Source organism: Mus pahari, chromosome 3 (genome assembly GCF_900095145.1).
Source record: "Mus pahari chromosome 3, PAHARI_EIJ_v1.1, whole genome shotgun sequence".
In the NCBI taxonomy this organism is placed as follows: domain Eukaryota; kingdom Metazoa; phylum Chordata; class Mammalia; order Rodentia; family Muridae; genus Mus; species Mus pahari.
This window is the reverse complement of record NC_034592.1, coordinates 70608303-70622996: the sequence shown is the minus strand read 5'-3', so window position 1 is coordinate 70622996 and position 14694 is coordinate 70608303.

The following is a 14694-nucleotide window of genomic DNA, read 5'->3' as shown; positions in this document are numbered from 1 at the left end:
TAAGAACTAACCAGTACCCCCTGAGCTCGAGTCTCTAGCTGCATATGTAGCAGAAGATGGCCTAATCAGCCATCATTGGGAAGAAAGGCCCCTTGGTCTTGTAAACTTTATATGACCCAGCACAGGGCAAGGCCAGGGCCAAGTAGTGGGAGTGGGTGAGTAGGGGAGCAGGGGCAGGGGGTGGGGTATAGGGAACTTTTGGGATAGCATTTGAAATGGAAATAAAGAAAATAATAATAAATAAATTTTAAAAAAAAAAGAATGGGGTGGTGGGGAATGGGCCTTCCACACTATATAAGTTCAGAACATTATTAAACTGGGGGGCCTTGATCAGAATATTTTGTCTTGGCCTTCTGTTCTTTCTTGATGTCTTTTCCCTTACAGCCTCAGCTCGCCTTTCAGGAAGTACCCAGTTCGGTGCCTAGGGGAGTAGGGGCAGGGGGAGGGTATAGGGAACTTTCAGGATAGCATTTGAAATGTAAATAAGGAAAATATCTAATAAAATAAAAAGCAGATGTTAATGTTGTTATTTACTAAGTTTGGTGTGAGTCAACATTCTTCTATGCCTAAGGGACATGCCCTGTAAATACTTTCTGGAGTCTTAGCTCTATAAATGTAACTTCTATTTGCCAGATGTAACTGGCACTTCAGAGGTTTACTGCTTTCAAGCTCTTTCCGAACTCTGACTGGCTGGCTCAACTCAGGTGATCTGACTCAAACTCCTCTCCATGTTGATTGATTCAGTCGGGCTTCTTTCAGTTTCTCGCTGAATGGTTCTTGGCCTCAAACTAACTGGCAATTTGTTCTACTCTCTGCCTCCTTCTTATTCTCTAGCTTCACATGACTCTGATGACCTGCACTGAACTGCTTGAGCTCAGAATGAGCTCAGCTCTACTGCACTGCACTTACTGTACTGGCTCCCAACTTACTGACTCAACTCAACTGACTGAGCAGAACTCATCCTGCACTGTGCTTAAACAGCTTCTCTTTCCTTTGTTTTCATGAGACTTGGGTATATCCTATCTCTGACTCATTCTGTCAGATCTTTCTCTGATTTGTCACATTGTCTGCCACTCAATTAGACAGCATTTTCAAACATGGCTGCTTCCTTCTACAAATTAACCCTACTTTTAATGCTTGGGATTAAAGGTGTGTACTAAGGGCATGTCTGTATTCCAGCCAGATCACACTGTAGTCCAGGCTTTTTCTGCATTTCAGCCAGATCATATAGACCTAGAAGTTTTCTGGACATCATTCCTTGCCAGAGCAACCATATTTCAGGATTAAAATCCTTCTATACATCTCATGTATCCAAAGCATAAAGGTAAATTCTAGATGTGTAACTCCAGATCTCAGAGCATCTAGCTCTTTCTACCCACCACCCATCACTAGTCATGCTGCCCTTTGAGGGATAACGCCTATGGCCTAAGGGAATGTAAAATGTTATTTATGGTTAGTAATTCATTTTATTGGTGGGGAGGGGGCATATAAACTACTACAAACCTGATGGCTTTAACATCATAAATATGTTGTTTCGCAGTTACCAAAGACATACACAGAAGTCTGAAACCAAGGTGTTGGTTAGATTCGTTCTTCCTGAGAGTCTCTGAGGATCTGCCTCAAACCCTTCCCCCTGGCTTATAGATGTTCTAATCTGTTTTTATTACATGTATAGTTATTTACAATTTTCCTTTTTTATAAGGATATCAGTTTTATTGAATTAGGACACATCCTAATGACATCACTCAGTTACATTCTGAGATACTGAGGGTTGAAGGTTAAGTCCTTAGAATTGGAATTTTGAGGAAAGTACAACTCAACTCACTACAAATCTTCTCCCTGGTTCCTCTAAGTACATGCATCCTCCAGTAACCATGAATGATCCGACACAAAATTATAAAGTCACCATTTCCCATAATGCAGTACAATTGCCATGACTCTATTGCCATATACCTGTTCTTGTACTGGCAATACTAAATGCAATTAGAGGGCTTTCAGAAGTGCATGAAGTATGGAGAGAAAGGTAGTAGAAAAAAATGTAAAAGGAGGACATGGGATGTGAGATGGACTCGATCAAAGCATATTATATAATCCTGTGTGAAACTCAAAATGTTTTAATAATGAGAATTTTTTTGTAACCTGATTGTGTGGTTTTTCAGGCTTGAAATCTGTAAACAGCAATGTCGTGACACATCTTCAAAAGGCCAGACAAAGCTGAACCTAGATAAACTCTATCCTGTCTTCCCTTTGTGCCAGATGAATCTGTAGGTCACAGTTTGGACCTGAAGAAGCATGTTAATGTTATTGAAATTATGTTTTCTCCTAGACAGGCTGCATCTATGAGTGTTCTCTCAATAATGAGTCACGACTAGAGAACTGGGAAGAACATAGTATTGCAAATAAATTTCAGGAAATGACTTGTACATGACAAAAAACATGTCATAAAAGCCTGTTTCAAGCTTAGCCATGGCAACCAATGACACTGAATCTGATACATAATATTTGCTAGGGATACTCAAGCAAGCAACTAGATTTGTCTATTCCGTAAATGAAGCCATCAAGCTGCAGAGATCCTGGGACTGAGTTGTTAATGAGAGTTGGCATCTACATTTAACCCTAGGTTAGACTCCAAAGTTTATGGTCTTGTAAACAGAACAGTACTGCAGGCCATTTTATCCTGTACCACAGGAGCCCAAGACTTGATGAAGCCTCAGGACCATGTACCTTCTGGCCTTTCTGAATCATTGAGGCTTTTTATGGCTGCCCCTGTTTAGCCTCCAGAGTATGGCTGGCACTTTAGGACCTCAAAAACTGGACTTGTGACCATTTTGTCCCTCCTGCATTCCCAAAATGAAGGAACTAGTGAAGGTGGGCCCCCCAAAAAACCCAAAGGCTACTATAACCCTGTCTTTTCATATCTCAACCAGACAGCAGTCCAGGGAACTACAAACCTGGGGACTATAGATTCTGGATTTTCCCACATTCTGTTTCACATTGAACTGGTGATCTAGAGTAAACATGTTCCCTATCCACAAAGCTAACTTGCTGCAAATGCCTCTTGGCTGATAGAGCTGCCTGGACTAGATTCCTTCAGGTAAGAAGTCCAACGGCCTTACCTCTCTGCCATCATTATCCTCTATAACTCCGGACAATCTTCCAGTAAATTAGAACCAAGCAACTGGACAACTATCCCTTACTCGGTGTTCCTTTAACTCACAAAGATGAACTATCTTCTTTCCTCAATTTCTGTTTGCAGATACGTAGTGCCCAAATGATGCAAAATACTTTTACTTATGTTATCTGACTCTGACAGTAATTCTAAGAACACACTCCATAAGGTTAGCATCTTTTCCAAACGAAGAAAATGGTCTTAAGTGGGATCAAATGGCTTTCTCTAGCTCCTTCAGGCAAGGAATCAAAATGAGCATGCACTTTGTTTGTTTAAATTTCCTACTCTAAATCATTACATTTCTAAGTCTGAATATTCTTGCTCAACTCTTGTGCCTATGATTATACCATAAGGATCTCACTTGAAGCTACCTATTTAGCTTTCTTTTTTTTTTTTTTTTTTTTATTTCTTCAACACATGTACTAAGGATGAATGCTATATACCAGGTTGTGGACTAGCAGAGAATCCAAAACTGAACAAGACAGAGATGATCTCTTTCTGTAGAACTCAGTCCTGTCTCGTTGCCTGTACCAGCTTAGAACTTTAGTGCAGATGCCAAAACAACTGGACCAAAGAAGACCCTAAAAGGAAGGGAACAAAAGTCCTTTCATAAGGAAAGTAAACAGAAGTCAGAGTCTCATTCCCGGAAGTGCCATTAGGAGATTTTGGGGATCATGGAGGTAGGACTCAAGGGCTAAAATGCACCATTCAAAAGACAGGACACTAAGCCTTCTGTTTGCAGCAGCTGAATGCATGGTGATTAGCTCATTAAGAGAACATTTTCATACACCCTTCTAATTTGTGAAGTTCCCAGACTGAGCCAGACATAGCTACTGCTGAGGTCATGTTTTATAACAACTTATTCATAGTGAAAGCCAGAGCCAGTCTGGCTGATGTAGTTTAAGAGTCTGCACTGCATAACAGCCCTGAATCCTTTCCAGGCAGCCCCATCTCTCAGTCTCATAGAGCTCTCTTACTCTCCTTTGTGAGAAGGGCTCCACAGTCACCTATCACAAATAGTTCCTAAGAAAACTCTTTGAGAAATATAACAAATATACTCTAAAACTCTTAGCAGAGTCTATTCTGGACACCTTTCTTTTTTAATTCTTTTATTTATTTACATTTCAAAAGTTGCCCCCTCCCCTTCCAGGTCCACGCTCCTTGAGTTTTTCAAGCCCTCCCCCTACCTCTGAGAGGGAGCTCCTGCACTCACCTGCCCACACCTACTTCACCCGCATACCCACCCCCAGCATCCCTCTTCCTAAGGCATCAGGTTTGTACAGGATTAAACACATCCTCTCCCACTGAGGCCAGAGAAGGCAGTCCTCTGCTACACATGAGCCTGGGCCACAAACCAGCCCATGTATGTGGTGGCTTGGTCTCTAGGAGCTCTAAGGACTCCAAGTTAGTTGACACTGTTGTTCTTCCTATGGGTTGCAATCCCCCTCAGCTCCTTTCAGTCCTTCCCCTAACTCTTCCATAGGAGTCCCTGACCTCAGTCCAATGGTTGGCTGTAAGTATCTGCATTTGTCTTAGTTCGCTGCTAGTAAAGTCTCCTTTCTTAAGATTTACTTATTCTAGAAAAGCTGTTGCTCTTAGACTAACACAAGAGAGCTAGACAGACGGCTAAGCAACTAAGCACCCTGGCTGTTCTTCCAGAGGACTCAAGCTGAATTAGCACTCAAACAGCAGCTAATAACTCCCTGTAACTGCAGTTCCTCGGGGATCCAGTGCCCCCATCTGGCCTCTGTAGTCACTATGGACATGTGCTACACAGACACCTGTAGAGGCAACACATCCACACATATAAAATAAAAATAAATAAATCTTTAGGGTAATTTTTTGAAAGCATTTTCTGTCTAATTTGGACTACACTGTTTTGTTGTTTAGAAGTCAGACTGAGTGTATCCTTTAAGTGTCCATATGTAGACGTTTGGTCCTCAGTGTGGTGATATTATATATATTTTAATTGGAAATAAATTTTTCATACACTATACTCTGATCATGACTGCCTTGTGAAACTCCACCACCACCTCCTCAAACACCCAACTCTACATGATTTTGTTCTCTTTAGAAAAAAAAAAAAGGCAGAAGAAAAGGAAAAGAAAGAAAAGAAAAGGCACAGAAGGCACAGGAAGCACACACTTACACAAGCAAAACCCATAAAAACACAAAATAGGGAATCATGATATACAAGCAAAAGACTAGTAAGACAAAAAAAAGTTGAAACAAAGCCATATGAGACAAATTAGACAAATAATCTACAAAAATGCCATTGAATAATTTTGTGTTGGCCATCTACTGCTGGGCATTTGGGGCCTACTCTTGTGTGGTTAGTACACCCAGTGAGATTCCACGGGAGAAAACTAATTTTTCCTTTGGGTGTAATTGGATCTCCTTAGTTATGAATAGGAACATGTGTCCACCTTCTACTCTCAATAATGGGGTTTGGAACTGTGCAGACCCTGTGTGTGCTGCCACAGTCTCTGTAAGGGTCATATGTGTATCAGTTCTCTCATATCTGGTGGAGAGTGTTTCATTGGAGTCATTCACCAGTCCCAGTTCTTACCATCTTTCTACCTCCTCTTCTGCATTGCTCTGCATTGCTCTGATCATTGTGAGGAGGGATTTGATGAAAACATCCCCATTTAGTGGTAATATTATTAAGAAGTGGTGAGACATTTCTGAGATGGGGCTCAACACTAAAGAATTAGGTCAGTAACAATGTTGCAGCATTCAGATTTTAATAACTGGGTAATATACTGGATAATGAATATACTGAAGAATAGTTTTGCACAAGTATTTATAATTGATCTTCGGTACTTGAGATCTGAGTTAGCTCTAAAGTAATTTTCCTGAAATAAGCCTGGAGAACCTTAACTCTGCAGAATAATGAGGCTGTACTTCTAAAATGATACTTTCTCCAACATGGCTCACGAAAAACACATGAAGCAACAATGAAGAGAATGTGGCAGGAACCCTCATCAGAACTCATTTCACAACATCTCCCTGAACATCAAGATTGACCTTTCGGTGAGTTAACTCTCTAAACATGTACTCTAAACTTCCCCTGGAACAACATCCACACTGTTCCTCCTCCAAAGTTTTTTCTTCCTAGCTAAGCTCTGTGATCTCCATTATTCTCTCTCTCTCTCTCTCTCTCTCTCTCTCTCTTCCTCTCCCTCTCCCTCTCCCTCTCCCTCTCCCTCTCTCAAAACCTGCTTCACATGTTCTCTTATAGGGCATCTTTCTTTTTTTTTTTTTGCTATAAACTCAGGCTATTTATTCATTCATTCATTCATTTTTGCTCATGTACTCCTTATTTTTTAATTTATTTTTTATTATTTTCTTTATTTACATTTCAAATTTTATCCCCTTTCCTCATTTTTCCTCCGAACCCCCCCATGCCATCCCCCTCCCTCTGCTTACTAACCCACCCACTCTCACTTCCCTGTCCTGATATTCCCTTATACTGGGGCATAGAGCCTTCATAAGGCCAAGGGCCTCTCCTCTCATTGATGTTACACAAGGCCATCCTCTGCTACATATGTGGCTGGATCCTTGAGTTCCTCCATGTGTACTCTTTGGTTGGTGCTTTACTCCCAGGGAGCTCTGGGGTACTGGTTGGTTCATATAGTTAGTTGTTCTTTCTATGATGCTTCAGCTCCTTGGGTCCTTTTTTTCTGGCTCCTCCATTGGGGACCTTGTGCTCAGTCCAATGGATGCTGTGAGCATCCACTTCTGTATTTGCCAGGCACTGGTAGAGTCTCTCAGGAGACAGCTATATTAGGCTCCTGTCAGCTAGCTCTTGTTGGCATCCTTTCAGAGTTTGGGGTGTATATGGGATGGATTCCCAGGTGGGACAGTCACTGGATGGCCTTTCCTTCAGTTTCTGCTCCAAACTTTGTCTCTGTATCTCCTCCCATGGGTATTTTGATCCCCCTTCTAAGAAGGACTGAAGTATCCATACTTTGGTCTTCTTTCTTCTTGAATTTCATGTGGTCTGTGATACAGAACTCTTATAAGCAGCTTGATTGTCCATGGGAGGCTGAGGTGGGAGTCAGATTTTGGTGTCTGCCAGGGGATAATAGCAGAAATTATACAGATGGGAATGTTGGAGTGGAAGGGCTGAGTGAGGACTTGTCTTAGAGTAGTCTGTATACTCAGCTTTCTTTGGTTGTCACAGCAGGTGCAGTCTCTGAGGCTGGAGCTTGTTGTGCAGTTTTTAGTTTCCTCTCTTTTCTGCTACATGCTTGTATCCTTGGGATATAAATGCCAGTCAGGCCAAGGGTGGCATCTTCCAGAAGCTGGTGTTTTCCTCAGGCATCTAGAATGATGCCTTTTGGAAAACGTATGTACCAGGTCCATAAGTGAGCCTGGAAGTGCTAAGAAGACAGCATCTGTATGAGGCCCTGTGCCTGGGGGGCTTGATAGGCTTCCCTAGTGTTATCTTTTTGCCTTGTAATTCCTGTTCTCACCTGTCTGACCTCCCTACCTTGAGGAACTGTTGATAGGTTTCTTGATGTCCTCTTTTGTTCAACCAGAATTTAGAAATTGTGAATCATAAAACATGTTGCCAATAGCTAAAAGGATTCTAAGAAAACCTTCCTCCAAAATACCTCTTAAGCTGCATGAGTAGTAGCAGTGCATGACAGTTACTCCTCTGTCTTTAGATGCCTTTTGACTGTTGTAGAAAGATGGCACAATAAATGTTTGCCACCAATCTACACATACAATTCAAAGTTTAAAAACAGCTATCTTTTTTTATAGTTATGTTCAAATCCATCTTCACTTTTTTCCAATTTTTATTAGGTATTTACTTCATTTACATTTTAAATGCTATCCCCAAAGTCCCCTATACCCTCCCCTCCCCAGCTCCTCTACCCACCCTCTCCCCCTTCTTGGCCCTGGTGTTCCCCTGTACTGGGGCATATAAAGTTTGCAAGACCAAGGGGCCTCTCTTCCCAATGATGGCTGACTAGACCATCTTCTACTACATATGCAGCTAGAGACATGAGCTCTGGGGGTGCTGGTTAGTTCATATTGTTGCTCCACCTATAGGGTTGCAGAATAGGGCATCTTTCTTAATCCGTCTGCTTTCGTGCCATCCTAAATCCACTAGGGCAATATTCAGAAGGTTCCCAAGGAACTCACTGTTCAAACCATGCATAAAGGCTTAGATGCTGAACAACACTGAGCTTTATTTTGGACCTTGTTGAAAACGAGGCTGGTCACTACCTACCCAAATAATAAAACACTGTGGTGATGCCTAACTATAACATACATGCTCCAGTCCCTTTTCTGTATGTGTAATGGGAAACCAATGAAATAGTCTCTAGCAAATTTTGCCTCCTGGTGATGTGGACCAAATGTACTCTCTTCTCCTTGACCTTTTGAACATGAGCAAAATGTAGCATCTCTCCCACCCCTTCCTCTCCTCCCTCCCTTTTCTGTCTTCCATTATTTTATGATGGAAACTATACCCTATTATAAGTATCTTTATGTGATCAGGAACACTTACAACCAGCAATCTTAAAGAAACAATGCATGCAAGTATGAAGGCATCCCCATTCAGCAAACTATGAGTGACATCACAGCACTAACTAAAATCTAAATTACACCCTACAAGAAACATTGAGCTAGGGACACTCAGCTAGGCTGCACCATAATTCATGTTTATTCTTGCTTTTATTTCACTTTTATTTTTCAGTTTTAGAGATTTAACACAAGGCCACACACTCATTAGGAAAGTATTCTATTACTGAGCCGCATCCTTTGCCTCATATCTGAATTCTTAACCCATAAAAATATATAACTTGTTCTTTATTTTAAGCTCTAGGTGCTGAATAATTTATTTCACAGCAGTAAAAGACTAATATAAAAGCAAATCAAAAATATCTTCCAGGTTTCTATTTTTGGATGATTATATATCTATTCTCCCAATAACTGTCCCTCGGGCCATTTTAGAGCACTTTGGGGCATGTTATTCCTCAACAGCCAAGTATTTTTAGCCAATACATCAGGGTATAGAATTAAGTTTAGAACTTAATGAAATCATAGATTTCTTCTTTAATATATTCTAAGAACCAGGGGATGAGGGAGTTTGCTGTGATATTGTGTCTTCTAATAATGTCAAAAGCTAAACTCAGAGGTTAATGTCAAAAGTCTCATCACCATCACTACCCAAACATGAGCTAAATAAGGACAACACCAATGGACATACAAAATGGATGGAGAAGAGCCCATAAGCTTCAGCCATACACAAAGAGCTATAGGCAACTGAGGAAAGCTGGCAGCAGGAAAAGTGCTTTTCCCAAGGGAAGAGCACAACAATTGGCTGTCCAGCGGCAAACAGTCAGCTTTGAAAACATATATGCAAGTACCATTATAAGGACTGAGCTGATTTTATTTAGGAATATAGATTTAGATTCCATGAAATAACAATTAATGAGAAAGAAGCCATGAATTTCTAGGAGAGTGGGGAAGATATGTATGTATGAGGGTGGAGGTTGGAGGCAGGAAAAGGGAGAAATGTTGTAATTATATTATAATCTCAAAAATAAAAGAAATTATATGAAAATTCATTATTTCAAATATAGCCTTCCTAATAAAATATAATTCTTAAGTTGTGATAATCACTTATGTTTAGTATTCACATGATTCTACTGAGAACAGCTTCAGGTAAAAGTATTTCATATTAATAACATTATACAATGAGAAGAATAAAAATATATTCAAGCATATCCGAATGCCTTAAAAGAGCTGGGAAATAAAGCTTCTTATAAGGCTGGGAAATTCCCAATAGAATATTTTGCAGGCATTCAGTGACATTTTAGCATTCTTTTCACCTAAGCATTGTGTTCTCTCACAAGTCCCAGCATGATCATCACCAGTGAGTGGCTTCGGTTGCTGACAAGCAGGGGGCCCAGCCCTGTAGGAATGGTCCCTGTGGTGACTTTCAACTCCCAAAGGTCACAGCTGAAGCTGGAAGAAGTAATGCTTTGTCACTAGCAGTGATGCTATCAATATTTCATCAAATTCCTGCAAGGCTTCCCTCTGTGCCTGAATGCCTGGTTAGTTTGGTTTGACATTATGTCAGGTCACTTCAGCACTCAAATTCCTATAATTAACCAAAAAATTATCTTGATCAAATCAACATCAAAATAATGTACTGTGTATCTATCTTCTGGGCTCAGTGCAACTAGGGAGAAGAGAAAGATAACAAGAGTAAACCACTCAAACCTTTTTCAGATTCAGAATCTCTACAATCTTCAGAACAGGTTCAGAAATGGTTAGCTTAAGTATATCCCATGCCCCCCCCCGCCCCCCAAAAAAGGTATATGCTAGAAACTGCACTACTTTTCCACAAAATATCTGACAACTTAAGTAAGTAAAGACTGATTTTGACCCAAAGTTTCAGAGTACAGTCCATCATGGTAAAGAGGCCATGATGTAAGGATCCTGTAGCTGGTCTCATTGTATCCACAGATAGGAAGTAAAGGGAGATGAATAAATAGTCCTCAGCTCACTCTCTCTTCTTTATCCAACCAGGGTACCAGCCAATGAAATAGTGCCACCCACATTTAGAGTGAATTTCCCCACTTCAATTAACCTAATCTAGAAAATTCCCTCATGGACATTCCCAGTGTTTTGTCTCCTAGGTTCCACCAAGATGATAATATTAGCCATCACAGAAATCTAATTTCTAAAGTCCATCAATTGGCTAAACTGGCTTGCCATCTACCCACTAGGGCCCTATTGTCTCCATCTCCCAAGGTGAATTTAGGGCATCCGCAGCCACACTCAGCTTTATCCATGGTCTGGGGATCCAAGTTCAAGTCTTCATGCAAACACTTTACTACAGGAGCAAATGCTCAAACACAAAAAGGGTTTTCCCAATCCTGATGGTGTAAGGTTGAGTTATCACTGCATCTCTGAGCTAATGACTACATCCTAGAGGAGCAGTGTCTTCACCAGCTAATCTGTTTTAAACATCCCATCCTTTGGAGGGCAGTCTTCCCATGAAATGTACTTACTTTGAAGTTACAAGAGAAATTATTCTTAACCAGAAATCAGTATTCTATCACTAGCAAAAAAAAAAAAGTAATTGGTTGAGAGAATGGAATAATGACTAAGTAGAAAACAGAGGCCAGTTAAGGAAATCAAACTGTTCTGGGCAATACTATAATTGTGGACATACCTTGTTATAAAATTTTCCAAAGCCATAAAACGTGAACTCTGAGTGAGTCCTAATGTAAACTGTGAGCGTTGGGTGATATTGTCATTGTAGGTTTATCATTCCTAAAAAACATTTCTGTGTGGTAGAGATGTTAATAATGAAAATTTCTGTGTCTTTGTATATGGGTCTAAAATTGATGTTTAAAAAACAAATCCTATTAAAAATAAAATAGTAGTAATGACAGCATCTGTCACAGTGAAGGAGCACAGCACAAGATCACACATCAGACCCTTTTCAATTCTAAAGTCAGATTATATTTGTCTCCTTTATTGATTTGTAATATTAAATGGGTGTCCATCCAATGTGAGAAATGAGAAATGAAGAGTCTCAACGATTTCAAAGTCAGAAGGTATCATTTCCTAAGAACTTCCTTAACTACCACTTATATCCTACCAAACACTGAAAACCTCCCTGATGCTACATTCCATTTTCGTGAACTTATGATCCTTTGGTGGAATGTGCAGATAATCATTGAGAACCAGAAATATATAAGCAATGGCAAGACTCTGAAGAGTGTACTAGATCATGGACAAACATTGTTACCACCAAAACTAAGCCAGAAGAACTACTTCCTTGTTACCATCTATCCGTAAGTTTCCCAAAATTTGAAGAATCTGACTGCCAGGACCTCAGAGTTGGGTTGCTCTCTTTAGTTACCCAAAGAGAGGACTATAGAAATTACTGTCACCAAGACCCTGGTTCAAATCCTGCTATACTAATTATGTATTAATTAAATCCTTTTGCTAAGAAAATGATGTCCACTCCCCATGCTCTTGTGACTCAGACAATGATAGAAGAGTGAACAAATGCAATGAGTGGCCAGAAGAGGGAGCCTAGCACTGTAAAAAGATTTCACATAGAAGAAATACAAGTCATGGAGACAAGAAGGACAAAGGGAAATTAGGCAAAGGAATATAGAATTATACAGAGGTTAAAGTACGTATATCATAGACACTGTGCCAAAGAGAAAAAATAAAATGATACAGCATTACAAAGTTTCTTTGACATAAAGATTTACACACACAAAAAAAAACCAAAACAAAACAAAAAAAAATCCACAAAACATTCCTATGTGTGGAGCGGATTTACAAAAACAATTAGGTCTGGCGCAGTGGTGCACACCTTTAATGCTAGCACTCTAGAGGCAGAGGCAGGAGGATTTCTATAAGTTTAAAGCCAGCCAGAGCTACATCTTGAGACCCTGCCTGAAAAAAGAAAAAAAAAAAAGTAAGGTGTACAAGTAGGGTATAGGACATTTCTCAGCAGGAAACAATACTTGAACAAGTTTAAGGACATGAGTTCAAATACCCAGTACTCACATAAACTCTGGGTCTACCTACCTACATGCGCATAATCTCAACACTGGGAAGAGTGAAGACAGAGGATCACTATAGCTAACTGGCTGCTGGTCTAGCTCCAGGTTCACTAGATGAACCTGAAAAGGAATATAACACATATTACAGAAAAGACACCTGATATTCTATTACCTCCATATATGTACACAGACATATATGTTTCCGTATGTACCATACACACATATATAACAAACGAACGAATGAATGACAAGTAAATTTAAAGCAAGATAACAAGATGACAGCTACTGTCACTGACCGAGGAGGCTGCCTTGATGGACTTAACAGCAGCTTCAAATACTTTCTTGGGCAATCGAAGGTTGGTGGTCCCACTGTCCACGATGCTCTTGTCGTAGTTGTACTGGGGAGAGAAAGGGGAAGAGGTGGGAGGGGTGAATCTGACAGCTAAGCATCCTACTGGGGTTGGCATCTTAGCTTTCCCATTTTGTATGTGTGCGTCCTTGGGCAAGTTGCTTAACCTCTGTGTACCTGTTCTCAATTTCTAAATTGAAGATAATAACAGTGCCTACCTCATGAGATTACGATAAGGATTACATAAGTCAAAAGGCTGAAAGCACTAAGTAGGTCCTGGCAGATCCCAGGTACTTGGTAAGTACTAACGTGGTTACCTGTGTGGGTAGGTGTTCTCTAAATCTAAACAGAAATGCCTTGTGTGGTTTGTAACTTCTAGTAATTTTATGTAGTTATTCTCATTCACCATACATTATAATGGAGAGAAGGGTGGCTCAGCATGCACAAAGCCACAGGCTTGAGCTCTGATACTGCATGGTGGTATATCCCTGTAGAGCACTTGAGAAAGAAAGGAGGACCAGGAGTTCAAGGTCATCTTTAGCTACCTACCAAGTCTGAGGTCAGTGTGGGCTACATGAGACCCTGTCTCAAAAAAAAAACAAAAAAAGGGGGCTGTTGAGATAGGCAAGGGCACCTGCTACCAAGTCTGATGACCTGAGTTCAACCCCAGGGAGACCCACTAGTTACTGAAAATTATCCTACAACCTCCATACACAAGGTGTGGCACATGCCCAATCCTCACCCCAATAAATCTAAAACAAAATCTAGGGAAAGAGACCCTGAATGTTGGCATTTGTGTATGCCAAGCATAAGGACTAACACTGTGTACATTGGCTTTGACCTTCACAGTTTGTGAGAACGTTTGTGTATTTCTACCTCTGCTTTATAGATGAGGAGTCTGGCACTGTAGTGAGGAGCCTGAGGGCACTTAGTAACAGCAGGACTCTAGTCAGGTCCAACCTCTGCCTCACAAAAGCCTTGCCCAAGGCTGAAGAGGCAGTGACTAGAGTCCAGAAAGGAACTCTTCCAGGTTTTCATTACTATACTTAAGCCATGTGGTCCAGGCTCTGCGGCTGCTCTGCCAGGCCCCACCCTTCACCTTAGGGACTGCCTCGTGATTGCTGACCTCAGCACAGGTCCTGTGCTTCCACCCTCATGGCTCTCACACACTGTGAGACTATCCCCTTATGCTCATGAGAATCCCCTCCATTCTATTACCTCCTTGCAGTCCATCTTGAGATCTTGACCATTGATTTCCACACGTACAATGATCACTTCATAATATCACTCCCGCCGGATGGGTGTGTACCAGAGACTGCCTGTGTATAGTGAGTGGTCGATACCACCAATGATCTAAAAGAAAAAGAGACAGACACCTATGTCCTAGCACAGAAGGAAAGCAAGTTACCCAAGACTAAATAATAACATCAGCCATTTCTTGGGGTGCCAGGATTCTCTCTAATCTCCCATCATGCCCCATGCATGGTAATGTTTAGTTTCCTAAATGTGTTCAGGAGAAGAAACACATCAGGATTATTTGTATCAAAATCTATAGCCCTTGACAGAAAGTTATTTAAACCTAAGCTAGTACAATAAATGTGGAATGAACTGATTATATGCTG